At 39.6% G+C, this 15,339-nt stretch overlaps 1 protein-coding gene across 5 annotated transcripts in view; it reads left to right on the plus strand.

The window, feature by feature from the left end:
• Window positions 1–15,339, plus strand: part of stx1a (syntaxin 1A (brain)) — a 78,239-nt gene that overhangs the window by 2,158 nt on the left and 60,742 nt on the right. The window lies entirely within an intron of this gene.

Below are 15,339 nucleotides of genomic sequence, written 5' to 3' on the forward strand. Positions count from 1 at the left end.
GTTCTATTTTTCTTAAGCGCCTTCCTGCATGACCATCTTGCATTAAAAAACATAAAAAGGTTTTTGGGGGATGCTGGAATGGATTAATAGAGGGTTTTGAGTTACGATTCAAACTTGTATCTCAAGGCACTACTGTGTATATATAATCCTGTGAGCTCGTGTTCAATGGAGGTATGTGCAGTGTTTAACAGAATATACCACTCCCTATTGTGTGACCTAATACCCCAAATTAACAGCATTGGTAATTCCCAATGGTGACATAGTAGTTAGCACATCTGCTTCACAACTGAGAAATTCTGAGTTTGACTCTTGCGTTAGCATGTTCTCCCCGTGCTTGCATCAGTTTTCTCTAGGTATTCTGCCTTCAGACATGTTGCTTAGGATAAGTGAGGAATCTAAATCTAATCTGTGATTGGCTGGGGACCAGTTAAGGGTGTACCCCACCTCTCGTCCAAAATCAGTTGGAATGGCCCACCTGCGACCCAAATGATGGATCAAATATGTATGGAATCCAGTTTCTGCACCGCAAGTGTCGCGGGTGTGCTGGAGCCAATCCCAGCGGACTTTGGGCAAGAGGCGGGGCACACCCTAAACTGGTCCTCAGCCAATCGCAGGGTACATATAAACAAACACCTATTCACACCTAAGGGCAACTTAGAGTCTTTAATAAATCTGCCATACATGTTTTGGGAATGTGGGAGGAAACCCACACAGCCACGGGGAGACCATGCAAACTCCACACAGGATTTGAACCCGCGACCTCTAAACTGTGAGGCGGATGTGCTACCCAGTTGTCCACCATTTGTAAAATCAATCAAATCAAATTGCAATAAATTTGAAATATTAGCATTTTTATGTCATTTGTCCCAAATATACTGATATGTCAAATATTTCTAGAAAATAACGGCCGTGGTTGTGTCAGGTGACTTTTTTAGGCTCCTTGTACACACATTTGCGTAACATTTAAATAACAATGTGTTTTACCAGACCTTTGCTATTCCCTAACAAGTGAGACTCAGGGGCCACTGCATTAGGTACGTCTGCCTTATCAAACAAGAGCCAATAGAGCAGGGGTCAGTCAGCCTGGGTGCAACATTTCATAAGATCAAATGTACATTAGTAAAAGTAGTAGCAGTGATCATAATTCAACGGTAATGATAATACATTGATATAAGGCTGGGGGAAAAAAATCCAATAACTTGGCTAAGTCGACTTACTAGGTACAGTAAAAAAAAGTTCAGCCCAGAAACATGTTTAACGTAAATTTTTTTTTTTAAACCTAAAAATGGTAATCGCTAATCGTGATTGCTAACCGTTTAGCATTTTGCTGTCTCAAATTCTGAACACCAAATTTATACCCTAAACTCAGTACCAACATATGCAGTTTAGGGATTGAAGTCCATCCCTCGTAAATGAGAATAAAATGCATGTTAATCGTAAAAATAATAATTTGTAATAGTGGGGAACCAGCCATCCATCCATTTTCTACCGCTTATCCAAAGTCGGGTCGCGGGGGCAGTAGCTTTAGCAGGGACGCCCAGATTTCCCTCTCCCCAGCCACTTCATACAGCACTTCCGGGGGGGTACCGAGGCGTTCCCTGGCCAACCGAAAGACATAGTCTCTCCAGTGAGTCCTGGGTCGTCCCGGGCGTCTCCTCCCGGTGGGACGTGCCTGGAACACCTCACCGGGGAGGCGTCTGGGAGGCATCTGAATCAGATGCCCCAGCCTGGCTCCTCTCAATGTGGAGGAGGAACGGCTCTACTCTGAGATCCTCCCGGATGACCGAGCTTCTCACCCTATCTCTAAGGGAGAACCATGCGGAGGAAACTCATTTTGGCCGCTGGTATCCGGGATCTTGTTCTTTCGGTCACGACCCACAGCTCGTGACCATAGATGAGGGTAGGAACGTAGATTGACCGGTAAATTGAGAGCTTCGCCTTTCGGCTTAGGTCCTTCTTTACCACAACGGATCGATACAAAGTCCGCATCACTGCAGACTCCCGTTCCATTCTTCCCTCACTCGTGAACAAGAACTCAAGATACTTGACTCCTCCACTTGGGGCAGGATCTCATCCCCGACACGCCGCCCTTTTCCGACTGAGGACCATGGTCTCAGATTTGGAGGGGCTGATTCTCATCCCAGCCGCTTCACACTCTGCTGCGAACTGGTCCGGTGAGAGTTTGAGATCACGCCTGGCTAAAGCCAACAGAACCACATCATCTGCAAAAAGTAGCGATGCAATACTGAGGCCACCAAACCGGAACCCCTCTACGTCTCGGCTGCGCCTTGAAATTCTGTCCATAAAAGTTATGAACAGAATCGGTGACAAAGGGCAGCCTTGGCGGAGTCCAACCCTCACTGGAAAACGACTCCGACTTACTCTGAACTCTGACTCCGGTGGGGAACGATTATTCAATGAATAATCAATAGGAGAATTGATTCTAAAAAGATTCAATAGTTACAGCCCTACATTGCTGCCTTGAATTATGAGTTTAATTAATTACGTAACCATGCTCGTAATTCAACCACTCTAATCTCAAATCAGTTTACCCCTTTGAAATTAATCGAGCTCCCAATAAAACACTAACGAAAAATGTTGTGTTATTTTAATGAGGGAAAATGGCACTCTACAGTATTGTACTTTGTTTTAACATACAATAATAACATAATTCAATAGAATGTAAATAATTAAACAGTTTGTGCATCGTGATTTCATGCTTTAACTCATTGTGTGGCACCTTCTGGTGTGTGTTTCTTGGCCACCAGGGGGCAATAGAATAGTTACATATTTCTATACACGAAGACAGTCACAACAGCTCAGTATATTAGTAGTTCTTTTTTAAATTTTTATTTTTTTTGCTTAGGATAACGAATATATGCTTGGGACTATGGTTATATTCTCTGTCTACATGTGTTGCTGCACTGTTTGTGTTCAAATAGCCATCGGTTCAAGGGTTATAACACTGTAACGTTAATTAATTTTGTTAGCCTGTAAATCGTGTTTTGCATTGTGCGTTTGAATTAAGCTAACAGACTTGCACGACAACATGTGGTTTGGTTAAACGGTGTAATTTTCTGTTTTGTTTTTAAACTTTAACTGGGTGTGGCAACAAACATTTTAAAAGTAAGAACTTGGCTTTTTTAAATCTCGAGATTAAAAAAAAAAAAGTCTGTCCGAGCGACGGCTCGTATCTCGAAAGTCGGGTCACTCATTAATCCTGATACCAATTGTAATAATAGCAGGTGCCACTTACAGTGCCCCCCTCCTGTGCTCATTTAAGATTCCATGTAAAGATGTGTGAAAATGACAAAGAAAATAAAAAATAATCCAGTTTAGAAGACTGCACACAAATAAATCCTGATTTTTTTATTCTGTCTCTCACATAGGCCATGGGCTGTGTTGAAGTTTCCTGATCATCATAAAAACAAATAAGCATGGCCTCCAGGCCACTCTTTAAACACCCTTGCGCTAGCCTAAATATAATAATGATAATATCATTATTGAAGAACAGCGAGTATCAGTATTCGCTGGAATCTTTCGGTTTGATAGAAGCAATGTGTGTGTGTGTGTTTGCATGTGTGGTAAAGTGGCCATTGTCAGATCTTTGTAATTGGCAGTTAAGATGGGGAGGGAAACAATTTACGGCTGTGCGGTTTTCAGTGGCGGATCTTGCTATGAATTGGCCCCCAGGGAGACAATGCTGCTCTGCCAACCCTGCTTGTGCTTGTGTGTGTGTGTGTGTGTGTATGGTTTAGAGAGGCGTGTCTTGCAGCCTGCCATGCTGCCTCTTCACATTGCTGAAAAGATGTATTAACAGTACCACAGAGAGAGACAGAAATAGCCCCAGCCTTAGTTAAACTAACCACAACTCACACACCTTAAAGTGGCACTAAGCAGGCCCAAAAAATGGCATGTAAACACCACAGAGAAGAGTAATGGTAACAAGCCGGCTAAATTTGAATGAATAAAACAAATAGCTAAGTATATAAAATCAGGTTTCAAAATGTGAATAATAAGGGCCATCTCTCAGTTCTCAGACGCTGTGGGCGTGTCAAATGGATGAGCCAAAAGGAATCAAACATAGTGAGACGGTGATAGCTTATATGATGTAAAATCACGTTAGGTGGCTCAACTTCAAAATTGAATGATTATTGTGGACTATAACCATAATTATAAGTACACCAGTCAACCCGTTGTTGGTGACATGTCACAGCCGAACACGGCACTTGATGACAGCAGGATGGTAGAGGAAGCCCAGGTAGTTAGACAGTCCGCACTGCCCCATTTACTAGAATTAAATTACCCACGAGGCCATGTTGTCTCTGGTGAAAGTTTACAAAACTATCTGTGGTAAAATGCGCACTGCAGAGTCGAATTGATGTTCAGCTCGCCATCCGCATCTGTCTTCAAAAAGTCAATCCATTGCATTTTTTATTCACTCAAATCAAGTTACCCACAAAGCCATGTTGTCTCTGGTGAAGGTTTACAAAACTATCCGTCGTAAAATGTGCAGTCGACTAGTGTTGTTGATGTTCAGCGCCCCATCCGCGTGTCTTTAAAAATCAATCTGTCTCTTTTTTATTTCCTCATTTTTTGGAAGCTTAAAAAAACGTCACAGAGCTGTTCTGTAAATTGAAGCAACCAACGAAGATGCATTTTCGGGGTGCAGCAATCGTTAGCTTGCAAACTGCACGCTGGAGTGGTAAATTGGCCTTGTTAGGAAGCTAAGCACAGGTAACACTCAACTGAGCAGCCAAACGAAATGACGTCACTTTTTATCTTTTATCTTTTTATCTTACTTTTTATCTTCTTGGAGCGCCTTTAAGTCGATAGTAGTTTGCCACTTAAGGACTCCTTTTGATGATCCTGCTGGGAAAAACACATGGTACTGTGTGTAGAATGTATAAGAGCTGAGCTTTCCACTAGTCACATTTCACTTTGTCTTCTTTTTTAAGTGTAAAATGATCCCAAACTTTGAACATTCTATTTTTTACACACGCTTTCGTCATAGCTTGCAGAACTTTTTTCTACACGGAGTAGTGCAAGACTCTGCAGTAACATTACTCCCTGTGGAAAAATAATCACTTTGAGGAAGAGATTTTGCCTCATTTTATTTATTTTTTGTAATCAATTGTTTGAGTCATAACTTATAACAGAAGCATTCAATGCGGCGTGGTTTTCACAGTTTCTACTATTTGAAAGTAGAAAACCCGACCGACAGTTCTGAGCAATTGGTAATGTAGTGTTTCCTATAGTTGACCGAAGCTGAAGTGAAATCAGTTACTGCTCTTCACAGTAGCCCTGTAACCAACTGCCGACCAGTCCACGGTGAAAATAAGTGCTATAGAAGAAGCACTCATAGAAAAAGTACATCCTGTTCAGCCTGTATATGCTACCCTTGGGTCAAATTCTTCAGAACTTTAATTTTGACTATCATAGCTATGCAGATGACGCACAGTTATAGCCAGCAGTGTCTCCAGATGACTACATTTCAATTGTGGTGTTGTGTCACTGTTTAAAACAGATAAATAACTGGATGAGCCAAAATTTTCTTTAATTAAACTACAATAAAACTGAGATAATTGGTTTTGGCAATAAAAAAAAAAAAGAGGATTGCTGTTAGTAAATACCTGGAGTCACTATCTTTAAAAAACAAATACCAAGTCCGAAACCTCGGTGTTCTGATAGATTCCGACCTGACTTTCAACAGTCATATCAAATCAATTACTAAAACTGCCTTTTACCATCTGTAGAACATATCCAGAATGAAGGCTTGCATGTATCAAGCAGACCAGGAGAAGCTCATCCATGCTTTTATCTCAAGTAGACTTGACTATTGTAATGGTCTTCTGACTGGACTCCCTAAAAAGTGCATTAAACAGCTGCAGCTCATTCAGAATGCTGCAGCTCGTGTTCTGACCGGAACAAAGAGGTCAGAGCATATTACTCCAATTCTAAAGTCTTTACACTGGCTTCCAGTCAGCTTTAGAATAGATTTTAAAGTTCTGCTACTGGTCTATAAATCACTGAACTGTCTAGGACCTGAATACATGAATGAAATGTTAATTGAATATAAACCCAGTAGGGCTCTGAGATTGACGGACTCAGGTCAAATAGTGCCGCACAGAGTCCAAAGCAAACATGGTGAAGCAGCATTTAGCTATTATGCTGCACACAAATGGAATAAGTTGCCAACAGAATTGACGTCAGCCCAGGTTAAAAACTCTTCTTTTTTCCCCAGGCTTTTTAGAGCATTTCCACTTATAAACATTTGAAACAAAGAGGAAAAAAAATATTTAAAAGTGGTTTTTAAATGCTTTTAATCACGTAAAGCACATTGATTTACCTTGTGTATGAAATGCGCTATATAAATAATTTTGCTTTCCTTTACATTCAGGGTAAAGGTGAGTGCTACTTTTAATAATTTGTTTTTGTTTTTTTTCTATGATAGTCCTTTTGAAATATGGCTTTATGTGAAACCGGTACGCAGAGGTGGGTAGAGTAGCCTAACACTGTACTCGAGTACTGTTACTTTAGAATAATATGACTCAAGTAAAAGTATAAAGTCGTCCTCCAAATTACTTAAAGTCAGAAAGTAAAAACGAATCAAGTACTGAATATAACTCGTAACTTCTGATTTATTTTTTTAAAAATCGAGCATGAACGTCCAATAAAATAAAAATAACTAAATAAAATATGAATGTGCAAATTCATATATTTCTGCACCATATCACTTTATCTAAAATAAATTCTTCATAAAATAAAATAAAAATCAAAAATAATTTAAGGCAAATTCAGCTCCAAGAAATGGTCTTATACTATATTGTTTCTACTTGTTAAACAGCACACTACTGTAGGCTCACCAGGCAGATTACAAAAATAGGAACAAGGCTGCAATGGATATAAAAAGTCTACACACCCCTGTTCAAATGCCAGGTGTTTTTGTTGCAAAGCAATTTGACCAAGATAAATCATTTTAAAACGTTTTCTGCCATTAATTTGACCTAGAATTTGGACAACTCAACTGATTTATATTTGTATCTTTTTGAGAGGGGAGGTGAAAATAAACAGCTGAAATAAACTTGAATGTGATTGACTTGGACTTGTTTAACTTGCTGCCTTCTTGGCCAGGTCACCATTGCAAAAGAGAGGTTATGTCCAAGCACACCTGCCACCATTTCAATTTTGAATTGCCCCAAACCAACAACACATGCATAGGGCCTTACAGGAACCTTGTTTGCTTTATCCACAAAAAGGGCTGAATGAAGAAGCTGTTTGCTGACCAGACGCATTGATAGTCTGTGAATGGAAGAGGAAGAGAGAGAGTGAGCGAGAGAGAGCCGAACAGAACGTACCCCAGAAGATACGTTTCACAGTTACTTGTGACTCCCAAAAAAGAGCTAATGTTTCATTATGCACAGCCAAAACGACAAAAAAAAAAAACATCTGCAACTTACCGCAAGCTGGTTTCTCATGTTAGAAGCGGGCTGAACTATCCAAGTTTGGGCAGTGACAAAACTATACGCTGGATGTTAAAGCTGTTGTTTTTCGTAGTCTGTAATGTAAACACGAGTTGCGTTAGTTGTCACGACTCACTTTGATTGGCCCGCGAAGCCCAATAGAAGACTTAGTGTGCGGACATGTGACTTTCTTGCTGTTTTATTGGTGAACTTGAGTCAAACATTACTGTGGTAATCATGGTGTATAGAAGACGCCCGATGCGGAAGTTAAAAACGAAGATAGATTGCGCACGCAATTATTGATAAATGAAAGTACCGAACGGCATGTAGTTTATTGTAACGGAGTAAAAGTACCGTTTTTTTCTTAACAAATGCTCAAGTAAAGTAAAAAGTATGCTTCATTAAAACTACTAAGTACAATTTATCCACAATGTTACTTGAGTAAATGTAGCGCGTTACTACCAACCTCTGCCGGTAGGTGGCGTAAAAAAAAGTTGTGACCGCTGTACTGTGCTGAAAAAATGGAGTATCAAGTATCGACTTTGAATTGACTTTCATCACAATCGACTACAAAAAATTCTCAAGTTGTGCAACTCCTAGCGTGGAGCACGCTTAAGACTCCAGAATAGGACTGAAAACAGGCAAGGTAGCGAAAGTCAAAGGCCGACTCGATACGTCTTCCTTTTCAGCAATCTACCACTCACAAATGTCAGCAGCTTTTCTAGCTTTTATTGTCCTTTTGTGATGCAAGAGCCATACTGCTTTTGAATTGTATGAATGCTGCGTAAATCGTAGATGTATCGTAGATGGCTACGATACTGATGTGATTGTCAGCCTTTATCAGGCCATGAAAGCTGAAGTTGATGAGCTTATTAGAGATTTCACCGCAGGGATCGCTATCCGTCATGTGGTTGTCACTCTGGCTGTGACTCTTTTTATAACAAAAAAAATATATATATATATACATATTTGCAATATGTACGCTGCACCTGGAAGAGACAATCCCTCCTCACTTTCTCCTTTGAGACGAACCTACCATCTATTTCTCCCACGTTTTCGTCTCAGCATGACAACTTCCACCGTCATTGCTCTTTCTTTTTTCCCCAATGGGTGATTTATTAGAAGACTGTCGACTCTACTTTTGTTTCCTGCCTCGTGTGTGCAGCCTTGTTGTCACTGTTAGCTCAGGCGGCCCGTCATGTATACTCACTGTCTCCGCCTGTTTGGAGTCAGAGTGACACATTAACTACAGCATGTACATAACGCACACACACTCTTGAACCTGTGTGTTTGTCGCTTTGGCCTTGTCTACACAAACATGGGTGTTTTGAGAAATAAAAGACTTATATTTCTTTACATTTTTGGCCTTTTATCTGTAGGTTTGTTAAAAAGGACCATCCAATATTTAAAGGAGCCATATTATGTATTTTCCCACAGTTTAATTTACTTGCTAATGTTTGTATACAAATAGATGGGCAGGTCAAAGCAAAATCTCTGCATTGAAGCTTGGCGGGGATCATTTTTCCACATGGACTAATGTTGTTGCAGGCGCACACAGAAATAAGTAAGCCAGAAGGAAGAGTCTGTAAAAGACAGAGAATGTCCAAAGTTTGGGATCATTTCACAAGGAACACATAAAGGTCCCATATTTTGGCTATTTAGACCTCCATAGAGTGACTCTAACATGGACTTGGTATAAGTGTCAATTTCATAAAAAAAGAAAAAACAAACACCTTGGTTTTGTCATACGAGTGTCCAGAAAAGGCCCCTCCGACAGATACTTGTTTCACCCGGTTTTATATCCACTTTGTGCATATTTGGCTAAGACCTCCCCCTTTCCTCTGATTGGTTGCCTTCGTGTAGAAGACCCCGTTGTGAGAGGACACGTGTTTGTTGTTGTTGACAGTGCTGGCTCGGGAGCAGAGAGGTAGGTTTTTTTTTAAATTTAAATATATTCCGTGATAAATAAGTAGTCCGGGCAATAGCTGCTGATTATCTAGCCTACAATAAACATCAGTCATGGTAGAACGGTACTTGGACATAATAATCTTCATGTGGGTAAAGGGTGACTAATAAATACAGTAAGGGTAGCCAAATAACGCTGTAATGGCTTACCTGTACTTCTTGATAGCTGGAGGGCTTTAATGGAAGATGGTGTTTCTGGTTTGTTTTTAAAGTCTCGAGATGAGTCAACTGCTCCAATGAATGCCTCGTTTAGCATCTTTCCATTTTGGAAGGGCTTCCTTCGCTAAACGATGAAGTGCCTCACCTGGAATGATGCTTTGCCGATTGCTTTCACTTTTGTAGTCGGCTGTGAGGCACTTTTCGAGTCGAAGCCAATCTCAAAGTTTCTTGAACAGTCTGAAAATGCCATTCCACATTGGTGTTGGAGTTATATAAGTTAAGTTTTTTATATATATATATATATATATATATATATATATATATATATATATATATATATATATATATATATATATATATATATATATATATATATATATATATATATAGGTGGAGTTATATAAGTTCCGACTGTCTGCAAGGGCGTGAAGGCGTCTGAATGTGATTGGATAAGCGAGAATAAAGGTGATTCTGAGCTGGGGGGTGGGGCGATTCTACCTGCAGGGGGATGGCGGGGGGGCATACGTTTATGACAGTGAAAGTAATATTGTATTTAGAGGCGAAGGCAAAGAGTAGCGTGGACAGCAAGTTGACAACTATGAAAAAGAATGTTAAGGGTGTCCTCGATTAATCGACACCAACTCGACTATCATCACATGAGTATCGATTACAAAATATCTGAAGTCATTCAACCCCTAGCGGCCACTCATATTGTACGTACCAGAAACCGCCATTGCATTTAACCAGTGGGACTCTTATCCTATATGATCTCCATTAACCCTAAAGTGTATATGTATATGCATTCACATCACTAAATTATTCATCAGCTGCGAGAGGTTGCATAATTGCATCAATAAGCTGCGAAATGACGTGAAATGAGACCGCCGCGGCATCCCACCCCAAGGCCTGGATTTGCAAATGACATTTGCATTGATAGCCCACATTTACTGACTGGTCTGTGAGGGGCGAGCGTATAGTCGCATGAGCGCCGGTACGACGCTCCGTACTCATTTCCATGGCGTGAAATAGGCACACTCAATCAAGTGCTTCCTTGAAATCGCTTCGTTGCGTCTGTTTCTTTGCGATAATATATTGTCGCTCGCACTTGTCTCCTATAGATAAGCTGCAGCCAAAGAAAAGTCCTTCGAATAAAGGAACACCATTCTATAATCAGCAACCTTCGCCAAGTTATTGAAACAGTTTATAACGAGAGAATTCGGGCTATTTTTTTGCTGCTGATGCTAAGATTTCCATCTCACACACTAATAAGATCCAAGATTCTCCAAATCTTTCCTAAATGCATTCTGGTAAAATAAAAATAAAAAATATATATATTCTAGCAGTATTATGACTTTATTCTCAGATTATGAAGTCCTTATTCTGGTAATATTCTGAATATATTTGAATAAAATTACAAGTCCTTTCTAGTGATTTTGTAAAATTTATTCTTACAATATTGTGAATTTACTCAGGCAAAATGTTTTTTTCTTGTAATATGACAACTTCATCCTTTAAATATTATGACTATTAGTAAAAAGGTCTTTTTTCTGAATTATATAAAATGAATTGTATACTCTCAACATAACGTTTTTATTCTGTTAAAATTCTAACTTTTTTGTAATGTGATTTTATTCATGTCAAATTTAGTGTTTTTGCTTTTCAATTTTAGAGCTGTATTTTTGCAATATTATTATTCTTGTAAAATTGCACCTTATTCTGGCAATATTCTGAATGTATTCTAGTAAAGCTATGTGCCTTTTTTCATAACTTTGTAAAATGTATTCTTTCAATATGAATTTGTTTAGGCAAAATTCTGACTTTTTTTCTTTAATACTACAAATGTGTTCTCTTTTATTGCGAGAATATTTGTCCTTTTCTCGTAATTTTACAATTTATTCTTATTACATGTAAAAAAGAATAAAGTAGTAATATTAATAACTTTATTCTTATTAAAGTTTCAAGTCTTTTCTAGTGATTTTATCAATATTGATTCTGGTAAAATTACATATTTTTCTTGTAGTACACATTTTTACTTGCAATAAAGTTAGTAACTTTATTCCCTTAAAATTATGAAATTTATATTGTAATATTACACATTTATCTTTGTAGTATAATGACTTATTGTCATAAAATTGCAACTTTTTCAGGTTTTTTTGGGGGGGGGGGCGTTAGAAGCATTTTCTTATTGTAAATTTATTTGTGGAATCTTATGACTAAATTGTTGTACAATGAAAACATTTTTCTTGCAACGTTGATCATTTATTCTAGTGAAGTTATGAATCTTCAAATTTTCTTAAATGTACTGTATTCTCACAATTATTTCACTTTATTCTGGTAAAATTAGGAGCATTTGTAATGTTACAAATGTAGTCTATCAGTATTACGACTTCATTCTGTTAAGTTGTTGTTTTATTCCTTGGCATTCCTCTCCTCTCCCGCCCATTGTATCCGTGCAGTACCGTCATTCTGTTCGCAATACACAGACAGTTCTATGGCCACTGGGCAGATTGATGACAGGAAAAGGCAGGGAGAAGAAACGCCATCATGTTGTCTTGGCTTTCCTATGATGGTTTCAATTGGATCTCCTTAACATTTTATCACCTCTGGCCTCCTTCGCGACAGCGTGCACGGTAACGCTGCCTAATTGTCTTAATATCCATACCCGTCGGATAATTGCGTGTTCATGAACTGGAATGAGGATAACCATGCGCTCCGATGACAGGCTGGCCCCCTGTGGTGTTAGTTAGGTCTGTGAAAATTGGCAGCTGGTTCCGACGTTTTGAGACTGTGCCCGGAATTGATTTTCTTTGAGGCTGCCAGTTGCGTTCCAAGTCATAATCTAACCTTACTTTGTCTGTAGATTGTATCCATGCACCTTTTTAGAAGCCGTTACTTTGCTGGTGAGGCCGTTGAAGGTTAGGATGAGATGTGAGAGAGGCAAGGAGGATGAAATTGGATCTTTGCCGGCACTAGCCTCAACCGTAGGTACATCTGCACAATTTATTGAGAGCAATTGGGAGCCTCGGTATGACCCAGTACAGTTAGTTGTACGCCACTCAAAATACAACCAACTTCACAACTATGTTGTTATGCCTATATTGTTTGATGCATATCACTGTGGCAATGACAGTCAAAATTGAGCATTACCGTAATTTCTTGTGTATAATGCACATTTCCCCCGCCCCCAAAAATTGCCAAAAGTCAAAGTGCGCATTATACATAGGCATAGGGGAAAATGAACATTTTATAAATATATGCTGCTATCTAGAGATTATAAAAAAGATGTAGACTGTCATTCCAATATGCCAGCGCCACCTACAGGTTATGAAAAAGGTGTACACTTTCATTCTAATAATGGGACTGACCAAAAAGATGTGGCCTACACTTTCATTCCAGTATGACAGAGGTACTTATGACTGCATACATGTACAGTTGTACCCATAAGTTTACATACCCTGGCAGAATTTGTGTAATACAGTGATCCCTCGTTTTTTGCGGTTAATGGGGACCAGAACCCCCCGCGAAAGGTGAAAAACCGCAAAGTAGGATTTGCCCCCCCTAGGTATTTTCATGTATGTGGGTACCAGAATGTTTAAAATATGTAAACGGTATTTATACTTTACATATTTGAGACAATGATTACAACACAAAGATTACAACAGTACATCAGTACAGTAAATATTTAATTATAAAACCTTATACAGTAATTAACATTCATCAACATTGCCTTCTGAGAGAGGTGAAGAGGCTTGCGTTGGTGGCAGAGGAGAGGCTCTCACTTGACTCGTAGAGGCTTTAGGTTCACTTGGAGACTCTTCTGCCGGAGGCGCTGATGGTGTAGCTGGGGGTTTACCTTGGAGAAACATGGTGATGGGAAGTTGTTGTCGTTGTCTCAAAATTCCCCTGTAGAAGGACATAACCCCGTCTCTTATTACGCGGAGTTACCACGGTTTGCTTCCTTATTGGAGCAGTTTTGCGGACGTTTGCTTCCTCTTTCTTGATGTACCGCACTGTAGATTCATTCACGCCATAATGGCGTGCCACAGATGCATAACTTCTGCCCTCTTTGATCATATCTAAAAGTTTCACTTTTTCGCTGATGGTCATCATTTTGTTCTTCCTCTTGGGCGCCCCAGAGGAAGCTTTCGCAGGGGCACAGCCCTTAGGCGGCATTGTAAGGGCTTAACTAATCAAAGAAAGTTATCGCTTAAACAAAAAAATTATCACGAACACAACACTAAGATACAATATGCGAGACAGTCAACAGCGTGGACGAGACTGGCGAGACACAACATGGGAAGATGCTGGGTGAGGCTGCGATGATGCGCGGCCAATCAGCTCACGGGATAAATCCACTCGTGCTCTCATTGGTCGTACTCATACAAAACTCATACACGCCTTGTATGAGTTTCCCTGGCATGTACAGTACAGTACAGGCATGTACAAAGCCTCTGAGTCAATTTACAATACATGAAACAACGCGTCTTTCCGCAATATGGCTGCTGATATGGCTGTATTTTTTCATTTTTATTTTTTTGATGAATTTAGTTTTTTTATATTTTGGAAAAACCCGCGAAGCTCTGAAGCCGCAAAACGTGAAGCGCGAAGTGGCGAGGGAACACTATTGTCTTTGTTGTTGTTTTTTTTGTTTTTTTTTTTAAATACGACTGATGACTGAGCAACAACCATCATTAATTTCTTTATGGTTAGGTTTTGTTTAATGATAATTTCTCTGTGCAACGTGCGCGCACTCACGGCCGACAAGGCAGTCTGAAAGCGCCTGCGCTACTGGACTAACCAAAGAGAAGATGTATTTTCGAGGTATAGGCATACTGTAGGTAGCTAGTTAACTGCACTTCGCAATTGCGCTGAATAACCGCTGATGCGAACGAAGACGCTCACGCTCTTACACCATATAGTGGGGTAGAGACGACTCATGCCGGACGCCAGTGCATCAATGTTTAAGCCACGCAAAAAAAAAAAAATCCGGTTTACTAAAATGATGAAAAACAGTTAAATGCTATAGCTCCGCAAGTGAGTACTACATAGTTATCTGTCTTTGCACGTTTTCAGCAATTATCTTCAAACATGTACAGTACAGTGGACCCCCACTACTCGCAGGGGATAGGGACCAGGCTGGACTGCAATATTTGTGGATAATTCATGCTCATTATAATTCCATAAGAAAAAAAACAGATATTTTAAACCCCCCAAATTCTGGGATAAGCTGCCAGTAAGTGTTTTCAGGATGGATTCCCCCCCCAAAAAAAGAAAAACACAAAGGAAAAAAAAAAAAAAAAAAAGTATGCAGGGGTCCATTGTATATTGTATTTAAAAACAGAACTCTGGATTCACTTTATAGGGTCTTTAAGTGCGTAACTGAGTTTTATTAAACTTTGTAAGAAGCGTGATGTATGTGGCCAAAAAATGAGGGCATTATAGTTTTTTTTTGGGGTCCAGGTCTGGATAAAGTTGCAGATGGAGTAATTGACAGTAGTTGAACTTTTTGGTGTCAGGGTCGGTCACTGTTCTGTAATGCTGCAGTAGCCTGACCTTGGTCCAGGCAGCGTGGTTTCAGTTCCCATTCAGTGACAGCAGATTGACAGGGGGTCGTATAGTGCTTAGCATGTGTGCTTCTTACTGTAGTTCTGAGGTTGCCGATTTGAATCTTCCCTTCAGTTTGCATGTACTCCAGCTTCCTCCAACATTCCAAAAATGTTAGGTTTATTAAAGACTAAATTGCCAATAGGTG

The sequence above is a fragment of the Phycodurus eques genome, chromosome 7 (genome assembly GCF_024500275.1).
Source record: "Phycodurus eques isolate BA_2022a chromosome 7, UOR_Pequ_1.1, whole genome shotgun sequence".
Lineage (NCBI taxonomy): Eukaryota > Metazoa > Chordata > Actinopteri > Syngnathiformes > Syngnathidae > Phycodurus > Phycodurus eques.